We start from the raw sequence: 22,100 nt of genomic DNA on the forward strand, positions 1-22,100 counted from the left end.
GAAAGGCCAGAAGGAGATATTCAATGGGGGTATGGTAAGGCATGCAAAGTGTTTGAGAAAATTCTCCCACTGGTGTTGAATTCGACAATGAAAGGTGTTGGGAACCTGGAGTAAAAATTGATTAAAAAACTCACGTTATATTATTTCATAAGGTGTAATGTCCCCAAATTTTGGATTGCCTAGCGAGGTGGTTAGGAGGTTTTTCCAGAGCTTGTGTCAACTTGGTTATAGGAGCAAGATTACTCCATTGGTGGGCCCGAAGATTTTTAGAGGAGTTTTATGCGTCTGACTAGGATTGCTTACCATATTTCATCATCAAGATCAATTCTGCACAATTTACTTATGGTTTCGTTGCATTTCGATGATTTCCATAAAATGACGTTATTAACAGGCATATTTTAATTAATTATGCTTACGGTGTTATTTCAGGCTGATTACTTGGTGAAACACCTTAGAGTAATAGCTTGTTGGAATTGGAGCAAAAAGATCTACAAGGCAGAATGATAAAAATGAGCTTTGGGTGGCCAGTGTGACCAAAAAAGCGAATTTAGTTTTTTCGGCATTAAAAGTGACTTTAATTAGTTTATAAAGTCACTTTATTAATTAAAGAAAGGAAAAGTGCTTTTAAATATTTAATTAGAGGGAAAAGTTAAGTGAATTTACTAAAAAAGAGAAGGTGAAAAGGCAATCCCAAACTCATAAAAGAAGGAAAATGAGGAGACTCTCCTCATTCATGCATTTGTGAGTTTTGAGAAAGAGATATTGGGGAGAGTTGAAGGAGAAAGCTTAGGGTTTGGAACCTTAGCCGCCATAGTAGACTTTGGTGTTGAAACTAGACGCCCTAGTTTGGGATTAGAGAGTGAAATCACTCAGGTTTCACCACTACGCTCAATGGAAAATAAGATTTCAAACAAATATTGAGGTATTCTTGTGTTATCCATTGATTTTAGAAATTTATTGGGTATTTTCTATATCACTTTGCAAAAGGAGAAACTACTAGCAATTTGAGTCTTGGAAGCCGAAGTATATAGTCAGTATAGAGGTCGAGATTCTAGTTGTTCTTAATGTGGTGGCTGGTTAAAAGAAACTGTGGTTCGATTCAATGTTTAAGCAGCTTGAGTACACAGTTAGAGCCACTCTTTACCTCTGCGCTAGACGAATTTATTGGTTACCTAGGCTGCGTATTGGTAGCAGAGTAGAGGATGAGGGTTGTATGGCATACTTAGTGACAAGACTAGGTTGAACACCATTTTCTGGGCTGCGTGTTACACTTCTTGCTTGTATGGGGCTATATGGCATACTCAGTGACATAACCAGGCTGAATACCATTTTCTAGGCTGCATGTTACACCTCTTGCTTGTGTGGGGCTATATGGCATACTCAGTGACATAACCAGGTTGAATACCATTTTCTGGGCTGCGTGTTACACTTTTAGCTTGTGTGTGGTGGTTGTGGGAGACTCAAGGTCGCGTTCCCTCTGTATTGACAACAAAAATCACTCTATTCACTACGTGGGCGCTGGTCTAATACCATAGTCGACTTTTGGAGCAAATATACATCTGCATGGTAACTCTTGTCCCTGTTAGAGGAACCACTATTTTGGGAGCTGGTCGCGGACTCCATTCTGACTTAATGAAGGAAGTATTTGTGCTGGAACGAGTGGTGGAGTCACACACATTACCTTAGATCAACATGGTGTTATTTTTTTTCTGTTAGCAGTCACATTGTGACATTTATTGGAGTTGATAATTTTGAACCAAGCAACAGATTCAGATTTCCTCTTTGACTGGTATTCTGAGGTGGACTCACTCCTAGGTTCAACTGCTCCCTCCTTTGTGTGTATTGTATTCTGAGCTTAAAAATAAATAAAGAAAGAAAGTTGTTCCAATTGTTTCTATTCCATGTATTAGTGTCAATTAAATCTCTGTGTAGAATGAAACTGTCTGAACCCATGGAAGGTGATATTTAGTTGCATGTGCCTACTGTTATAATTTTCTGGAGTTAAAATTATGATAATCACCTACAACAATGTATAAACAATCTATTTGAAGAGACAGCCCACTGAAACTCAAACTAACCTTAGAAAAATTTTAAGTGGAAAATCAGAAATTTGTGAAGAAGGAACCTTATAGTGGTATCAGATCATTGATCTTGGCTTAGTTGTGGGTTATCTTTGAAAAGCCAAGTTCGAGGGCTTTATTTTGAAGGCAACAAGATATAGTTGTCGGTTCAAAGGGAATATTATAACAAGGAAAAAAAAATGATTCCAGGTCCAGAAGAACTATTTGCCCAAAAATTTAAAAATTATAACAAAACCTTTGCAAAGGTCATAGAGTGCATGGAAGCATGGGTGTCATCAAATGCAGTAAATAGAAAAAGGAATGGAAAATCCAAAGATGAAAAGGTGGTCAAGGACCAGGAAGCAAGGATTGAAGATGAAACCATGACCAAACCTCCTAGAACGAATTCAGAAAAGTCACACTCGTTGAAAATGAAGCTATCACAGATTCACCCCAACAGGTTGCAACGAGAGTTTGGGATAAGAGGGAATCAGAAATTGCTACAGAATGTCTATCGTCACTTAGCGAGGTTGTTGAATTACATGGTGGGTACATGGAGAATCATGAGGTTACGACAGTTGATGATGATTCCCAAGGGGTGTGCAAAGATGATAATACACATGCAGCCAACTGTGCGAACCCAGACCCATCAGTTGATGGGGTAGATATTGCTTACAAGCCTACTTATGCATATCACTTGGAAAACCAATTGAAGATGAACGCAGAAAAAATTAGGGAAACCACGAGGAAATATGATGATGCATTGGTATTGGTGATAAATTATTATTGGAGAAGTGCAGTGGCACATGACGGATTAGGAGAAGATCCTTCGCTTGCAGATTTTCACTCTCGAGAAGGCATTGGTAGAGATGAAACCTAACTACCTATACCTCCTTTCAGACAAAGATCACCTACTCATGCTTACTAAGATATATCATGATGCACTAGTAGGGAAAGAGGAGGAAGTCGACAAGCTTACTTATGAGCTTAAGATTTCCTTGGAGTCCATGAAGAGCACTCAAATGGCCCTTCAAGAATCAGAGTTGTAGGTTTACCAGCTTGGTATGGAGTTGAATTGTGTATATTATTCTATGGAAACCATCATAGGAGAGGATGTTAGGGACACTCGTGATTTGATAGAGGAGCCTCCTGTGATAATGAAGCACAAGGAGCACCCAGATGAATTGGCATCTGCAGAGAGGCTTATACATCCACGGGATGTGGATACAGATATATTTCAAATGAGGATACATCCAACTGGGATCCAGGTTCGGTTGATACTAGTGGAATGGATACAGGAGACCCCAGTTGACATTAGGATCCAGGTGGGGTTTTCAATCATTTACTAGGTGTGAAGGATGGCAATGGCGTTGATAAGATGATTAACCCAGTGACCAAACACTCACGTTCCTTCACACATCCATTAGAGTTATGGTCACCGCTAGTGGCGTTGGTTTAATGTTAGAGTGTGCAGACTTCGAGAGATGTCTTGGCATATTGTTCATGCATGGGGTTGCAAAGTGGTCAACATGCCCCGACAGGAGTTATTCAGATGGGGTGGCATTTGTATGCCATCAAATAGAGCAGTATATGGGGATGATGTTTTTCCATTAATGTATTGGGCACAGTAGCCACCGAGGATCGACACAATAATGACATCCCCATTAGCGTGGTAGGAGTCATGCCACTTAGGTCTACCAGGATAGAGTAGATATGGCTCACATCATGGTGGGTCCATTAGCAAGATCACAGATACATTGGCGCATGAAGGATACCCGATGGTATAGGGTGCGTCAACATCAAGCGATGATACCTAGTGGGGTACAAGGATATGCCATGGTGTGCAGAGGAGTATGATGATGCATGGTATTATGTAGTGGCATATGGTGTTGCATAGCGGGATCTCGAAGCATTGCTTCTGGGGAGATGAATTGATTGGGACATCGGGCATACCAATGGGCTTGACTTACCTAAGATCGATGAGTGGATGGATAAACGTCAGGGAGCATGGAATTCCTTGAAGTTTAATCTTCGATTGGAACATCACCTTATTAGAGTTAGAGGGTGGGATACTTGTAGCACTACCCATGGGTATCCATATGGGTTCTTGATCACGCCTTTAGGATTGACCCATGCATCTGTCACTTTCCAGTTCGACATATTGTTGCAGAGCCTTTTGTTGTTGTTCTTTGATGCTTTGATCACATATAGCAGGACACATGGGGGTCACCTCAGACAACTAGATGAGTCGCAATGCAGCTTGGACAGGAGAATGAATTCCTAGTTGATGCACATGGTTGGAGTGTGAGTTGATAGATACAATACTAGGGATGGCATGACCCATTGCAGAGGTAGTGTATGTTCTACCCCTGCATACACACTTAGGAAGATGATCAAGAGAGATTTGCATGACACATCTTCAGTAGGACATTTCGAGGCATTGTACAAGCATGTGACACAATGGATGGCAAGCCTCTTTTACAGGAAGGTGTGTGGGATCCAGGCAATAATTAGGTACATCACCAGGATATGGGATAACATAGTCTGTTGTGTGATTAGGCAGAAGCAGGGCAATTTAGCGTGCATCAGATTGATTCATGATACATGGTGTCCGTCTATTATTTGCATACATGGATTAGTGATGAGGCACGTATGGGCGCCAACAATTAGCAGTACTTCGTCACAACAATTAGTTATGATCAGAGGGGTGCAACGACAACTGGGCAGTTTCCTTTTGGGATTAGCATGGGACTGTGAAAATTCCTATCCTTGAGGAACCCCTACTGCAGCGAATCTGAATTTACTTCACCAACTTGATTTTTAAATTGCATTCATCAAGTTATTCTTTTGAATACTAAAGCAAATTACTTCTGCATCCTACACTAATTAAATATTTGATCTCATGAAAAAGAAAACAGAGCAAAGAACAAGATACATAAGACACACTTATTTTTGGACATAATAGTCCTTGGAAAAACCCAATGCGGGAAAACCGGTGCAACAATTTTGAGGGTTTATTATTATGCAGGAGAAATATCTAAATACAAATGTAGGATGCTCATCTAGCAATCCTTTACAGAGAAAATACTGGCGGAAAATTTGAGTGAGTTTTACCTCACTTCACCCAACAGAATTTTGGCTGATCCGACACAAGGCTAGCTAACCCAGGCTATTTCTGTGCTGGCTCTGCGTCAGCCCTGCGTCACCTTCTTTTCCATCTGTGTCAACTCTCCTGGCTGTTCCAACAGTTCTCGACAGTTTCATTTGTTCTGACAGTTTTGGATTCAGTTTGACAAACAACTTTTATGCGTCAGCTCTCTGGGCTATTGCGTTGCCTCTCTACAAGCTCTCTCCACCTCTCTGTTCTGTATTTTCCAGAAAGTCCTTCTCCCAGATTCCCTTTTCCCCTCAGCTGCAAGATCTCCCCAATCGATTTTCCCCTGAGAACTTCTCACCTCAGAAAAAATCGATTTCCTCAATCTATTTCTATGTACCCAAATGAACCCCAAGCCTCCATTTTATACTTTTCCCGTTGAGTCTTCAACGATCGAGATTATGTCTCTAATCAAATACTAAGAATAAAACATGACTTGATCCGCCTTCTAGATCATTCTCACCCATATTGTTGGTTAATACCGATTAATATTTTAATTTCCCTAAATTTAGACTTCGGAACCCCATTAAAAATATTAATTATTTTAATAAAATACAATCCAGGTGGAATTTCACCAAACGGTTTCTGGGTTCTTTAGAACTCATGTGCCTTAGCCTCTCCACCAATTTTCAAGGCTAGAGAACTTTCGATGCTACCAAAAACTAACAGGGACCCTGGCATTAGAGGGTTGACAACTCAGCCACCATTATGTGTGAGCTGGTCTTTACAAGGGAAGAACAATCAAATCTTCCATTGGACTTCATTTTGGTGGAGAGGATTTCACTTTTCAACGATTCATTGATGGTATTAGAGGAGAAGGCATGGGTTAGTTCATGTGGACGAGGACCCTTCTTAGTAGGAGTTGGATCGCTTTCTGGAGTTCACTCGTGAGGTGTATGGGATTGGTTTTCTGATAGAGCAACTTCTTGAGGATTTGGTAAGAATTTCACATTTTTGAGGTGCTCTACTTATTGGCAGTATGCAGAAGGCCTCTAGTGTCTATTCCTTGTTGGGGATTGAGTGGAGCAAGAGATGCTTCATGATGAATAGGATGGTTTAGGACCCTTGTATTCACTTGGATTAGCTTGTGGAGTGGCAACATGTGATGGCATTGCTTGAGGGCAAACAATATTGGGGAGGGGATAATGTAATGTCCCCAAATTTTGGATTACCCGGCAAGGTGGTTAGGAGGGTTTTCTAGAGTTTGTGTTAGCTTGGTTATAGGAGCAGGATTACTCCATTTGTGGGCTCGGAAGGTTTTAGAGTATTTTTATGGGTCCGACTGGGATTGCTTACCATATTTCATCATTGAGATCAATTCTGCATGGTTTTCTCATGGTTCTGTTGCATTTTGATGATTTTCATGAAATGGCGTTATTAACAGGCATATTTTAATTAATTATGCTTAAGGTGTTGTTTCAGGCTGATTACTTGGAGAAACACCTAAGTGTAGTAACTCATTGGAATCAGGGCGAAAAGATCTACAGGGAAAAATGATAAAAATGAGCTTTGGGTGGTCAGTGTGACCACAAAGGCGAATTAAGTATTTTTCGGCATTAAAAGTGACTTTAATTAGTTTATAAAGTCACTTTATTAATTAAATAAAGGAAAAGTGATTTTAAATATTTAATTGGAAGGAAAGGGTAAGTGAATTTAATAAAGAAGGGAAGGTGAAAAGGCAATCCTAAATTCATAAAATAAGGAAAATGAGAAGACTCTCCTCATTCGTGCATTTGTGAGTTTGGAGAAAAAACTCTTGGAGAGAGTTGAAGGAGAAGACTTAGGGTTTGGAACCGTAGCCGCCATAGCAGACTTTAGTGTTGAAATTAGACAGACTAGTTTGGGATTAGAGAGTGAAATCACTCAGAATCCGCCAGTGTGCTCAATGGAGAACAAGATTTTAAACAAATATTGAGGTATTCTTGTGTTATCAGTCGCTTTTAGAAACTTATTGGGTATTTTCTATATCACTTTGCAAATGAAGAAACTACCAACAATGTGAGTCTTGGAAGCTGAAGTATACAATCAGTATAGAGGTCGAGCTTCTAGTTGTTCTTATCGTGGTGGCTGGTTGAAAGACACAGTGGTTCAATTCAGTGTTTAAGCAGCTTGAGTACACAATTAGAGCCACTCTTTACCTCCATTTTGAACTAATTTATTGGTTACCTGGGTTGCGTATTGGTAGCAAAGCAGAGGATGAGGGTTGTAGGGCATACTTAGTGACATGACCAGGCTAAATACCATTTTCTAGGTTGTGTGTTACACTTCTGGTTTATGTGGGGCTATATGGAATACTAAGTGACATAACTAGGTTGAATGTCATTTTCTGTGCTGTGTGTTATCCTTCTGGCTTGTGCATGGTGGTTGCGGGAGACTCAAGGTCGAGCTCCCTTTGTATTGACAACAAAAATCACTCTATTCACTCTGTTGGAGTTGGTCTAATACCACAGTCGATTTTTGAAGAAAATATACATATGCGCGGTAACTCTTGTCCCTGTTAGAGGAACCACTAGTTTGGGAGCTAGCCCTGAACTCAATTCTGACTGAATGAAGGAAGTATTTGCGCTGGAATGAGTGGCAAAGTCACACACATTACCTCTGGTCAGCATGGTGTTATTTTCTCTCTGTTAGCAGTCATATTGTGACATTTATTGGAGTTGATAATTCTGAACCAAGCAACGAATTCAAACTTCCTCTTTGACTAGTACTTTGAGGTGGACTCACTCTTAGGTTCAACTGCTCCCACCTTTGTGTGTATGGTATTATGAGCATACAAATAAATAAAGGAAGAAAGTTATTCCAATTGTTTCTATTCCATGTATTAGCTGTAACTAAATTTCAAAGTGTAAAATGAAACTGTCTGAACCTCTTGAATTTAAGATTGAATTCAAATAACTTTATTTAAACCTTAGTTAACCCAAATTATAATATTATAATGTTACATTATGATATTTGAATAAACAACATTAATCAAAAACCCATCCTTGTACTCTTTCAATCCCTATTTTTTTTTAAGATTAAATTCAAATAATTTTATTTAAACCTTACTTAACCCAAATTATAATATTATAATGTTACATTATAAGATTTGAATAAATAACATTAATCAAGAACCTATCCTTGTACTCTTTCAATCCCTAAATTTTTTGAAGATTAAATTCAAATAGTTTTATTTAAACCTTAGTTAACCCAATCTGGTATTAATTAATGTCAACAAAACTAATTAATACAAACTTTTAGTTAATGGACAAATAACATTATAATATTTGAATAAATAACATTATAATATTATTATAATGTTAAATTATAATATTTGAATAAATAACATTAATCAAGAACCCTTGTACTCTTTCAATCCCTAAATTTTTTATTAAGATTAAATTCAAATAATTTTATTTAAACCTTAGTTAACCCAATCTAGTATTAATTAATAAACTAATAAACATACAAATATCAAATAAACTAATAATCATCAATAAAAATATAAACATTTAATAGAAACAAAAATAAAAACTTAATAATAATATTTAATTAATTAAACTAAATTTATTTCTTAACATTATCAAACCTGTCAGCTCCATACATTACCATCCCAACCCTCTCCTCTATTTATTTCCCCATCAATCTCTGACTTTTTCACACATCTGATCCTGATGATGAACCACATAGGTTGGTTTGAAACGTTGATACACTAAAACATGAATGCGATGATTCCAGAAGACATCACTACACAAAAAAATGTAAAACAAAATCGAAAGTGAAACTCAAATGAAAAAAGAAATACATTAACCTTAACCATACCATAAAACGAATGAAAAAAAGAAAAAGAAAAAAAAGGGAAAGTCGAATGAGTAAAAGGAGCTAACCCTAACATACACAAAATACAAATGAGATGAATAAAAGAAAGGTTGAAGGCTTTGATTGTTGTTGTGCAGGTTGGAAAGGAAACATGGATGGACGCGCAGACAATGAGGCTAGAGCTGTGGATTTGAGGAGCGTGGGTGAAGGAGGTTTAAGGTGCAATCATTGTTTGCAGGTATGGCAGCGAAAGGGATGAGGGGCGATGGAGGCAACGACGGGTGGAATGGACGCAGGTTGCAGGTTTGAAACCGTGGGATGACAATGAAGGTAATGTTCGAAGGCTGCAAGAAGAACACGCAGAGGGAGGAGCTGGCAGGTTGGAGGAGGAGGCAGTACGTTACATGAGAGATGCAGCAAAGGGAGGAAGCAAAGGAGCTGCAAGTGGTCGACGAACAACGAGATTTGTTGCAGGTCGAGGTGTATGGGACAATGTAGGGTTTGCATTTGCGGGTTAATGAAGGAAAACAATGGACAACATATGGAGAAGAGGATAGGAGGATGCAGCCAAGAGAGAATGCAGTAAGGGTTTAGTACAATGGAGGTAGGAATAACAAACGTCAAACAGCAAAACAAATCTGAAATTTTTGTTGGAAAACCTCAGGCAGCAAACAAATCCGAAATTTTCTTTTAGAAAACCGCAGGCAGCAGAGAAACTGTAGCCCAAACTCAAGATAAACCCAGAAAAATGAATTTCACAACAATGCATTTTAATGCGTCAGATTTATCAGTGAAACCCCTGTAAAATTATTTCTAGATAATAAATAAATAAAATTAACAATTAAAAAAAATTAAAACCTTGGACTGCAAAAATGATGCTCCTGCAAAGAATGATTTTGAGGTCAGATCTTACCCTCCAAGGCCTAGATCTGACTTCGAATCAAACTTCACCTTCAGATCTGCAACTTGTACTTGAAAACAAAAACACCCAGAGCCCAGATATATAAGAAATAAATAACACCCCAGAAACCCAAGTCAGAAAACCAAAAATGATTTACAGATCTATGCACAAGAATGGTAGATCAATTAGATCTGAAGAGTGTGAGTCCAACTCCGCTCCCAGATCTGATAATTTAAGGCTCTCAACATCCAAATTCATCAATTGTGCACATTTTTATTTTTATTTTTTATTTTAAAGGAGGTGCTTAACTAAAAACCCTTCATGCATCACCAATAAAAATCTTATGATAAGCCCAGGATCAAATTAAGCTAGGATCCTCAAAAAACACGGATCGGGAGTTGGCTGGTCCAATTGAAAACTTTCCCGAATGCCCGATGATCTAAGAAATCAAGATTTTACTACAAAACTCAATCCAACCATCAAAATAGAGCGATAAAATAATAATAAAATTCAAATAAATAGAGATACTTGCTATTAGATTCACAATTTAAATTATCACTTAAACCCCAACGACTGAGCAAGATACCTGTACTTAAATCACTTTTTAGAAGCTATCATTAATGGCTAAAAAAAAATTATGCATGAAAATGACACATCTTACAGTATTTCCATGAAGAGTAACACCGACGAAGATTAACCCCAAAGTATTTCATTATTATTCAAAAAAACAATTACACAAGAGCTTTTCGCTTAGCACATGACACAAAGGTAGGATGGATCAGCTGACAAATGATCTCCTATTTAAAGATAAATCCTCCTACAGTTAGTTCGAGTGATCTTTGTCAAAGCAATCTCGACCGTTGATGAAGATTAAAATTTCTTGTAATCTCATCCGTCAAAATTTTTAATTCTTGAGGAAATTCAAAATTTTCAATTAAATGCATTTTAATTAACTCAAAAATAAAAATTTTGAGTTAATTTCCAAAAAAAATGACTTTGATTTAACCCCTAGGGACCAAAGGCTTAAAATTTAGCAAAATAATTAATTTACCTTAGTCCCAAGACCTTTTAAAATTTGATTTTTAAGGACCGACGAATTTTTCCTTTGGAGAATTTAAATTTACCTAAGACTTAGAATTAATTAAACTTTTGTCTTAGGATTTTAATTAACCTTTTTGCCATAAAATTTAATTAATTAACTTATTAGGGGATAAATTATTTTTCCAACACTCAAGACACTTTACATCATAATTTTCATTTTTTTTACATCATAAGGGGGAAAACCCATCTGTAATAGACCCTCACAGACTACCCATTTTTGCGACACAAATATAATCCAACAGACCAAGTAATTTGTAATAAAATAACCTAACCAAACAGTTAGGATTATTCCCAAATCACTTTTACATAGACTCGATTTAGAACACTAGGACTTGCCTAAGATGCCAGTGACAAAATCCATTTTGGCTTTGGGGTAAGACTGAAGGAAAACTCGGCTGACCATCTGAGAATGAATCAGTGAGACAAAAAACCTCCCAGAATGTAGGTCGTCACCAGAAAAGTAGGTTTACCTAGACAATTATGTACATGACATGGATCTGCTAAGATTATTTACTTCATATACATGCAGAATGGGTTTACATTGTAAAATGATAATCAGGCTAATGATGTAGGTTGGATGACGCAGACACATCGATTAAGCGCTATCCCTTTTGTGAAAAGGGGGTGCACTGCTATGGGTCGTTGACATGTAGTGGTCAACATATGGCTCTACTTGGGGACATGTTACTGCATCGGAGGAATGTGAAAATCCATAATAAAGGATGCCCCATGGCATTAGATGAGTTCAATGTAGTGCATGTTGAGCATTTGCCTGCTTTCAGGAAAATCTGTTGACTGTTTCTCAAATGTGCCATGTCCAATATTGCACACGGTAGGACTTTTTCCTATTCGAAAATCTAGCTTCTCGCAACCATCAGATGCATTAAACCACTTTCTCATTCTCTTTCTCTTGCGTCTTTTCTTTGTGGCAGGATGTATCATTGATGATGTGGAACATTTTGCTTCAAAACTCTCATATGAAGTATGTAAGATATGCATGACATGTCTTTCTTCATTCTGCATCTGCTCTGTCAAGAATGATGGACCAGTCTCACAGGTGTCATGAGTTATAACTTGATCTTTATGACTGGTGGATTAACCATGTGAGCATCAACTTGATTCTTATTAATTTCCATTTTATTCGGGTCACCTTTAATTAGCCACTTTTCAATTGAACAAATGACCTGCTCATAATAAGATGGATCTTGTTGTAGCAGATAGGGATGCTTATGATATGTTGACGTTTCCTTGTTTCTTTCATCCTCTGACCAATGCTGAAATTTCTGTACCTGTATTGTTATGGCCTTCATCTGGCTAGAGTGTTCAACCTTCATAGCACTAAATTCCTTGGCATGGTTTTCCTCCATGGTCAATATCTTATTCTGAAGACATGTCTGACTAGCTTCCATATCTTTTATTACTTTGTTATTATCTGCTTTTATGGTCATCAAGAAATTTTGCATAAAGCTCATTTCTCTGTCATGATTAGCTTTCATAGTTTCCATTTTCTTAACATGTTTTTCTCTCATGACAAGTAAATATTTTTGCATGGAAGTCCTTTCTTTCTCATGATGACTCTGCATGTCGGTCCTCATAGCCTCCATATTCTGAGCACACTTTTCTATTACGGTGGCTACATGATCAGAGTGTTTAATTTTCATGATTTCCATCTCCTTATCACGTCTTTCCAACTGGGTGTACAAAGTTATCATATCCTTGGCATAATCAGCTATAAATTTTTCTTGATTAAGCTACATATGTTTTAACAGCTGCGTTTGATTGAACTGCATGTTTTAACCGACTGCTTTAGTTCTTCTATAAGATTCTTATCATTTTCCCTTTCATTTCCAACACTGATTTGAAAACTTGTTCCTTTTTTTCCACTATCATGGATTCGTCCTGCAACGGTACAAGTGGATGGAACATTTTGATATGGAGAATTGTCTTGAAATATTTCATTGGCATTTGGATACTTTACAATATTATTTTCTTCCTATTGCATAGTACTAGGGGCACAAGGTGAGCCACCTTAATCTCCATATCTATCTTTAAAAACATTGATGATGTCTTGTAAAGAAGCGAAATAATCTTCAGGGCAATTATGAAACCAATTCAAAGCATCACCCTCTAATGAAAAGGAAAATAGACACATCTTGACATCTTCATGTTTATATTTGGAAGAACGACAATATCTAATTATTATATTAGTAACCCTAGATAGATGCTTTCTAGCAGCAACTGAATCACCACTCGAGAACAAAGGTAATTTATGAATGGCCTCTTCCAGCATATCATGAAGAAAGTTAGTAAAATGACATGGGGCAAACAAGCCATCCATGATGACTTGCTTAAAGGGATAAAGAGGGACCAAATGGATACTAGAGAGAGACCCTTGCTCAAGAAAATCAAGAGATCCACAAGAAGTGAGCTTCTAGTAGAAATTATTGTAAGAAATGAAAGAAGTGGAGTCATCACTTCAACATGAATCTAGCTCTAGGATCCAAAAAGAAAAAGCAACTGGATATAAGGGAGGGATTCTTGTCTGAGAAATAATGGATGAAAGAAATGGAGTCGCCACCCAAACAAGAAACAAACCGAATGTCCAGGTGCTAAAAGTGCAGATGAAACGATTAATGAGATGGGAAAGGTAAGGTGATGAAAAGATCAAATGACGTCAGGAAATGTTGTGTTGATAGGATAAGAAATGATGAAAGATTAGATGATTAGAAAAATGTCATGAGGACCGAGAACATAAAAACTCTATCCACAACAACGACACCAAAAAATGTTGGCGTTGCTGGCTAAAATGAATGATAGAAAGATGAAAGATGAATGTCGTAGAGCCAAAGCCCAATAAATTGGTCCCCGGCAATGGCGACAAAAAATGTTGTGCCGAATGACGGGAAGAATAAAGATGAGATGATTAAAATGATGTTGAGGAAACCAGTGATAGAAAAAACTCTATCCCCGGCAGCGGCGCAAAAAAATGTTGTCGCACAAAGTGTCTAAGCACCGCGACAATGCTCAAAGTAAGGACTATCACTTTAATCCTTACTCACTTCGTTCAGACTCTCTCCTAGACAAGTCAAGGAGTGTAGTCCCTAAGATGAATGAATGAGAAAAGCCCGTGGAACATAGGCTCTAGGAGAATTAAAGATGGACCACTTGACAACTGTAAATGAGTCTTGATTAACTCAGATGAATAGATTAAACGCTAATGTAACCAAAACATGACCACAAGATAGAAGTGATTATAGACCAATGCAGTTATGTTCAATTAACCATAGATTAATTAAAAACAAGTTATCCAGAACAATTTTCCAATATGTGACGAATAGTGACAATCATGAATGATCAATGTAAATGCCCAAAACTGCAATATGCAAGAGATTCTAGATTTAAAATAATTTTCATTAATGACCCAGGTCTAAAATTAGTTAACTTCCTCTTATCGCCAATATAATTTTTTGAAACATTAATCGCACTTGACAATAGAGAAATATTACCACAAAATGACACCAAGGAAATTTATGTAATCAATTCAATTGTTCCTTAGGAAATTAATTTAATGTGGTAAATGAAGAAATTAAATTTTTAATATGACAAAGTAAATCAAAAAGATTAATAAATTGAAATTTTAATGGGCCATAGGCCACATTAAAATTTTTAATGTGAAAGTGCAAATCCTTTTTTAATTTAATTCCTTAGACATCGGATTTTTATTTTTTATTTTTTTTTGTAATTTCTTAGATTTTTCAATTTTTTTAATGTTCTTTTTTTAAAAATGAAAATAAAAATTTAAAATCAAAATCACAAAAAAATGTAAAACAAAAAATCAAATTGAAAAAAAAAAAAGGAAATAAAAAACAATAAAATCAAAGAATCATAAAATAAAATAAAAATATATGAAGTCAAAACCAAAAAATATAAAAGTCAGAAATAAAAAAAGAAAAGACAAATCAAAATCGAAATTGAAACTCAAATGAAAATGCAAATACATTAATCCTGATTCCTAACCATACCATATAATGAATGAAAATTAAATTTAAAAAAGGGAAAGTTGAATGAGTAAAAGGGGCTAACCCTAACATACACAAAATGCAAATGAGATGAATAAAAGAAAGGTTGAAGGCTTTGATTGTTGTTGTGCAGGTTGGAAAGGCAATGTGGATGGACGTGCGGACAATGAGGCTAGAGCTGCGAATTTGAGGAGCGTGGGCGAAGGAGGTTGAAGGTGTAGCAATTGTTTGCAGGTATAACAACAGAAGGGATGAGGGGCGATGGAGGTAGCGACGGATGGAATGGATGCGGGTTGCAGGTTTGAAATTATGGGAGGCTGTAAGCAGAATGCGTGGAGGGAGGAGTTGGTAGGTTGGAGGAGGAGGCAGTACGCTGCAGGAGAGATGCAGCGAAGGGAGGAAGCAGGGGAGCGCAGAGGGAGCTGCAGATGGTCGACGGACAACAAGATCTGTTGCAGGTCGAGGTATATGCCACAATGTAGGGTTTGCAGTTGTGGGTTAATGAAGGAAAACAATGGACAACATATGGAGAAGAGGATAGGAGGATGCAACCAAGAGAGAATGCAGTGAGGGTTTAGTACAATGGAGGTAGGAATAGCAGACATTAGGCAACAAAACAAATCCGAAATTTTTGTTGGAAAACCTCGGGCAGCAAACAAATCCAAAATTTTCTGTCAGAAAAGCCCAGGCAGTAGAGAAACTGTAGCCCAAACTCAAGATAAACCCAAAAAAACTAATTTCACACCAATGTATTTTAAAGCTTCAGATTTATCAATGAAACCCTTGTAAAATTATTTCTAGAGAAAAAAAGAATTTAAAACCTTGGACTGCAAAAATGATGCTCTTGCAAAAAAATGATTTTGAGGCCTGATTTTACCCTCTAGGGCCTAGATCTGACTTCGAATCAAACTTCACTTTCTGATCTGCAACTTGTACTTGAAAACAAAAACACCCAAAATCCAAATATATAAGAAATAAATAAAACCCCAGAAACCTAAGTCAGAAAACCAAAAATAATTTACAGATCTATGCACAAGAATGGTAGATCTATCAGATCTGAGGAGTGTGAGTTCAACTCCGCTCCCAAATCTGATAATCTAAGGCTTTCAAGAGCCAGATTCATCATTTTTTCACATAAAAAAGTTAATTTTTTAAATTTTAAAGGAGGGACTTAGCTCAAAAACCTTCATGCATCACCAATAAAAATCTTATGATAAGCCCGAGATCAAATTAAGTTGGACTCCTCATAAAACATGGATTGGGAGTTGGATGGTCCAACTAAAAACTTCCCCAAACACCCAATGATCTAAAAAATCAAGATTTTCCTGCAAAACTCAATCCAACCATCAAAATAGAGCGAGAAAAGGATAATAAAATTAAGATAAATAGAGATACCTGCTATTATATTCAAAATTTAAATTATCACTTAAACCCCAACTATTGAGCAAGATACCTGTACTCAAATCACTCATCATAAGCTATCATTAATGGCTAAAAAAGTTTACACATGAAAACGACACATCTTACAGGTTTTTCATGAAGAGTAACACTGACAAAGATTAACCCCAAAGTCTTTTTTTATTATTCAAAAAAAAATACACAAGAGGTTTTCGCTTAGCACATGACTCAAAGGTCGGATGGATCAACTGACTAAAGACCTATTATTTAAAGATAAATCCTCCAACGACTAGTTTGAGTGATACTTGTAAAAAAAATCTCGACCGTTGATAAGGATTGAAATTTCTTTTAATTTCATCCGTCGAAATTTTTAATTCTTGAGGAAATTCAAAATTTTCAATTAAATGCATTTTAATTAACTCAAAAATAAAAATTTTGAGTTAATTTCCCAAAAAATTTGACTTTGACTTAACCCCCAGGGACCAGAGGCTTGAAATTTAGTAAAATAATTAATTTAACTAAGTCTCGGGACCTTTTAAAATTTTATTTTTAGGAACTGACGAATTTTTCCTTTGGAGAATTTAAATTTACCGAGGACCTAGAATTAATTAAACTTCTGACTTAGGATTTTAATTAATTTTTTGACAAGAAAATTTAATTAATTAACCTATGAGGGGATAAATTATTTTTCCAACCCTCAAGACACTTTACATCATAATTTTCATATTTTTTACATCATAAGGGAGAAAACCCATCTATAATAGACCTTCACAAACTACCCATTTCTGCGACACAAATATAATCCAGCATACCAAGCAATTTGTAATAAAATAACCTAACAAAATAGTTAGGATTATTCCCAAATCATTTTTAGATAGACTCGATCTAGAATACTAGGACTCCCCTAAGATCCCAGTGACAAAATCCATTTCGGCTTTGAGGTAAGGCTGAAGGAAAACTCTGTCGACTATCTGATAATGGATCCGTGAGACGAAAAACCTCCAGAATGTAGGTTGTCACCAGAAAAGTAGGTTTACCTAGGCAATTACATACATCACATGGATCTGCTAATATTATTTACATCATATACATGCAGAATGAGTTTACATTATAAGATGATAATCAAGCTACTAGTGCAGGCTGTACGACACATACACATCGATCATGCGCTATCCCTTTTGCGGAAAAAGGGGGTGTATTGCTATGGGTCGTTGACACGTAGTGGTCAACACGGTCATTCATCTACTTGCCAATATATTGAGTTTCATATTTACAATGCTCAGTCCAAAGCATGCATATGGTTTCATTAGGTTTTATAAACTGTTAATATATTTTTAGATAATTGCGTGTTAGTAATACTTACCTGGAAATTGAACCTTATATAGATACTCACTTGTGATTAATACTAGTTATATTTGTTTGGTGGAAACTGTTTTGTCATATTTCATATGATTCAATTATAGGTACAATTTGCATCACATGTTTAGTTATGTTGTTTTAGAGCTTGGTCATATGGAAACAACCAAATTCTTGTGTCTCTCGAGGATATTGATTAATTCTAAAAACCATTTAATCAATAAGAGAAATGATTAAATTAATTTTTGAAAAGACGTAATTTAGATTATTTTCTTTCTTTGTCATGCTTTTTTTTTCCTGGATTCTCTTATGGCGTGGTCAGGATGGACTTCCATGGTTGGAGGCAGCTTGGTCACAGGGGCAGGTTTACTCCATCAACGGACCCACGAGCTTTTGGATGGGCTTTATGGGGTTTTGAGGAGTTTCTTTTGGATCTGATGGAATTCGCTTGGCATATTCCATCATCCGCACGACTTGCCTTTTGTTCCATTGCATTCCAACAACTTTTGGAAAACATGGTTATTATGGAGCCTAACTCAATTAATTACGTTTAAGGTAGCATTCTAGGAGGAATACTTGACGAAACACCTTAGTGTAATAATTCGTTGGAGCGGGAATGATAAGATTTACACGATGAGATGGTGGAAAGTGATTTTCGGTGACTTGAAAAGGAATGGTGGTTAATTTACCCACATTAAAAATATATTTTAATTGAAGTAAAAAGAAGGGAATGTGCTTAATGATTAAAATAATAATAATAAATAGGAGCAGTTAGAAGGGTCCATCAAATCTATAAAAAAAGGAGGAGCAGGCTATTAGAGGACATCTTGGATTTGATATTTCCTCTTGTATGAGAGGTTTAAGAACCGAGTTCTCTACTTCCTCTATAGCCCCAGGACAAGAACACTTGGGTTGCTAGTGGGTGTTAGATGAAAACCCAACACTCTTGAGGAGATTTCACTCAGAAATCTCATGGTGCTTCAGTAGAGTTTTGGAGAGAGCAGTTTTGCAGTAGCAGGTTTACAAGAATCTTCTCGTTGGGCCATCTACATCATTGCTAGGGTTATTCATCAGTTGAATTAGAGTTATTTTCTGGGTTTTTCTCCGTTTGCTTGTCAAGCTCAATTTCCGCCATTTCTCCTTGTTGATGTACTCTTTTCGGTGGATTAATAAAATGGCTCAGTGATTTTATTGACATCTATTTGTGTATCTATTTGTTGGTTGTGTTTCTATTTACGATTATTTTGTTGTTCAAGTTCATTTCTGGTATCTACTGTTGAATTTTCTATTAAAGATATTACAGTGGTATCAGAGCTAGTCTTCCTGCCAACCTGAAGATTTGTTTCAAATCAACTTCGGGGAAGTTCAAGGGGTTCAAAATTGTTTGCAGAACTTATTTTATTTGTCGGTGTTGTAATTTGATTGCAAAAAATTTGCCAAGATTTTTTTTTTTTAAATTATTCTACAAAATCTCTGTTGTAGAAGAGCTAAAAAAAATTTCTTTGCTTATTCGACAACTTGTACTGGTCAAGCTAAAGTTATAAAATATTAATTTAGCCAAAACTATTTGGCCGAATCATTAAATTCAGCGAAATACTATTTAACTTATCAAGGACCCATTATTATTTTTGGAAGGAGTCAAAAGGGAGTTGCGCACTAAAGATTTAAAGAAAAGAAAATTTTAGTGGCCAATTATTGTTAAGGGTGGATTCTTATATTTCAAAAGAACCGACAATCAGATGTTTATTGGAGGGGCAATTAATTTTTTTTTTCTTTCTTTTATTAAAAGAGCCAAATGTCATTTGACCGAATCATTGATTTGGAGCAACATCTATTGACACCTTTTCATCTTCAAAGTCACAATTGTTGACAGGGAATTTGGAGGCCGACTTATTTTCTTTGAAGAGGCCAGATAATTTGTGATGGAAAATGTTCGTGCTGAAGAAAATCTGCCATGCGAGATTGGAGGGAAACTCTTTTTCATCTTTCTGTGCATTTTTCCTCATCAAATTTTCCAAGAGGTCAAGGCCATTAATTCGCTAAGACTGAGTTTTGTGCCTTAGGGAGATCATGATTTCTTCTTGGAGAAACAATTTGCAGGGTTCGTGACCCATTTCTTGAGCGTGGCCAACCAGCCCCCTCAACGGTGATTTCAAAGCCAAGGGATAGATCGCAGTCGAAATATTGATTCAAAGACTACATTTGAGCAATATCCATCACATAATTAAGGGAAGACTTCATCTAACTCAATGCTCAGTGTATCCAGATTCGGGCCAAATTTCACTCGACTTACCTGATTTGCTGAGTTAATCGTTGAGAAGTGCACACTACAAAGTTACAAACCAGGTGGAAGAAATAAATTGAAATGAACAGAGTTCAATAGACCTGGGAGCCGGTCCTATCTGTTACAGGGAAAAGTGTCTATGCAGAACTACTTAATCCCCCTAAGGCGTGGTAGCTACCTTAGAAACGAACAAAGTAAAACTACTTTCGTTTTCCTTTATGAAAGATAGATGAGAGAAGAATAAAGGAGACCAACCTCTGTCTTGCGCTTGGCTCCTTGCTCGATTCCTCTCTCTTCTGATAGTCCTTTGCTACTTGTTTTCTTGTATACCCAGCTTCACAGAGTACCTGTAGAATCAAAGCAGCATAACACTATACAAGAACATGGATCTACTATCATAAACAATCTAGGATTAGATGTAAATTGACCATGCAAATGCATAAAACATAAATGACACAAGAGTATAGAGGAAAACTTGAATAGCTTTATTGATAATCAAGAAAGAGCCAAGAGAGTTACAACCAGTTATTCTGACCCAGCATCATCCTCTTAGCAAGTGAGCCCTTCTTCACCTCATGCAAAGCTTAGATCACCCAACACTATGATGTTGCCTCAAGAAACCAACAACAATTCCTTACAAGATGCAAAATTCCAGCCTTCGGATCTCTGGGATGAGGGATCCATATATAGATATCTGTAAGGGAGATGAGTCAGCTTGTGATTTGATTAGTGTCTTCCCTCTGATAGTTCTTGCTTCCACTTGGAGATTGATGATCTCTTACTCATCCTTGGTCGAATTCAGAGAGGCAAGTGTCACAGGATAAGTTTCTAGAAGATTCCATGCTTCTCCACCTTGCGGATTGACACTGCCATTTGTCTCTTCTCGCCCATCGCACCCCATAGAAGGGCTTTTTGAAATGCAATGCACCCACTGAGTGTACTTAGGTGAGATGCAACGCACTTTACCTATGGAGCAGGTGAAATGATTCTATTTTGACCAGTTCTGAGTAGTTTTTCATGGAAAACTTCTGGGAGAAGCTGTAATCAGTTGACCTTGTTCCTTTAGGGCTCGGAACAACACTTTTAGGGACTTAGGAGCCCTTGGTTTATGGACATTTTATGCTTGGGGTTTCAATGCCCAAAAATGTCTATAAGAGTTGCCCCCTAAAGCATGAGGTCGTTAATCTTTTTGATGTCGAGTGAAATGCTTATCATGAGGGTCCAAAGTTCTTTCACGATGGGAGGAGACCTGTAATAAGATACAATACAATACATTATCTTCATAATATTTTCATGATCTAGCTGAGGCAGGCATTCCCATGCTCAACTTTATAAATTCATTTTCACGTACAGAGGACAGACAATCGTCTTAGTGTAGACTGATGATTCTGGTAGAGCCATCATCCCTTTGATTGGATGATTATCTATGCAGCAACGATGTACATTTGATGTCTTTATTTTCCTGAATATATATCACAGCCCGGATGGATGAAACTAGATCCGGGGTCTTCAATCTCTTCCGATCTTCACTTAAAGTACAAGTTGATCCATGTGAGAGATGTTTTGGACTCGAACATGGAAAACATCGCCTGATTACCAGCCAATGATGTAAGCTGTTAACAGGCGCGAGAGGAATCACTGATAATGATAATGACCCTCAAGGTACTGCAGTACAATTCATGTGGTGTGAATAAAGGACTTGGCGTCGAACACCACGCAAAATCTTTCGGTCGAACGTCATTGATGTAAACCTATCGCCGGAAGTGAGAAACTTGCCATTGAGGCATGCAAGCTTCAAAGCACTGAAAGGGGTGTCCCTAGATCGACTTCTTGGACAATGAGCTGATGTCGACAAGAAGAGATCCGTCATAGGAGGGCCTTAATGAATATCACATCAATGACACGGAATGGAGCAAATGATTTTAATGGAGATGAAAACGGTCTGGTGATATAAGGTTCAGGGTGGTGGTCATGAAAGAATGGAGTGTAAATGTATTGCAACGGGTGAGACACAGGTGAATTCTCTGAG

This window comes from Pinus tabuliformis, chromosome 8 (assembly GCF_031772625.1).
Source record: "Pinus tabuliformis cultivar Carrire ecotype Pingquan chromosome 8, CPIR1, whole genome shotgun sequence".
NCBI classification, from domain to species: Eukaryota; Viridiplantae; Streptophyta; class Pinopsida; order Pinales; family Pinaceae; genus Pinus; species Pinus tabuliformis.